The sequence below is a fragment of the Haemaphysalis longicornis genome, unplaced genomic scaffold, assembly GCF_048455015.1.
Source record: "Haemaphysalis longicornis isolate Haplotype H1 unplaced genomic scaffold, Haemaphysalis longicornis Haplotype H1 scaffold_12, whole genome shotgun sequence".
Classification (NCBI taxonomy): domain Eukaryota; kingdom Metazoa; phylum Arthropoda; class Arachnida; order Ixodida; family Ixodidae; genus Haemaphysalis; species Haemaphysalis longicornis.
The window spans coordinates 102,029,845-102,030,707 of NW_027526225.1; positions in this window are offsets into that span (position 1 = coordinate 102,029,845).

The following is an 863-nucleotide window of genomic DNA, read 5'->3' on the forward strand; positions in this document are numbered from 1 at the left end:
TTAATAAAAAAAGGGCAATGACAAGTGCTGTTTTCCACGCATCCTAAACCCTGCTGATCTGCTGACATCAGCTACAATGACAGCCCTCTAAACAGTCAAATAATGAATTTCAAGGGTTAAACTGCACAGTAGAGCTACAAATGATATTTCGGTGAGTTCGCTTTAGTGCCCCTTAAGGCGGCTGAGACTGCACGGAGGGGTGGGTAGGTGGGCCAAGGGTGGTTTGTGCCCTCAATGAGCCTGTGCCTTGCACAGGGCGCAATGTTTTCATGCGTGTGGCCCACACTGGCTGTAAAGTCTATAAGATGATCATGCAGTTGATAAGCCACTTAAAGACACCTCAGACAGCAGCACCAGTTTTGCATTGTTGCTAAGCCATTCTACATCAGCCCATTGCAAAATCTTTCTGGCCTCCAACTGCTTCCGCTCTGGGCGCAACTGATGCGCAGAAACATCCAGTGAGGTGATTTCCGTCGTTTTGTGTCCCGCAACTCTGTGAAAGGCGCACCCAAGCACATCCACACAGCGGCAGGGAAGTCATTAAGCGGAACACCCAGTGGTGGTAACGCCATTGCCACAGCCGTGTCGACATTTGTCCAGGTCTCTTCACCACCACCCCCGTCTTTCTCTTCGCAGCGCAGCAGCAAGCGGCCGGAGGCATGAGCGGGTCGGCGGCGCTGTACCACACGCGGCGGCTGCCCTACGGGGACGAATCGGAGGAGGACCACCTCTGCCGTCTGCTCTGCCCCCGTGGCCGCCTGGAGCTCCCCCGCGAGGCCTACAACGAGGTGTACCCGGGGATACTGCTGGGCGACGGCGCCACCGCCCTGTGCGTGGGGCTGCTCCGTCGGCTGGGCGTGACG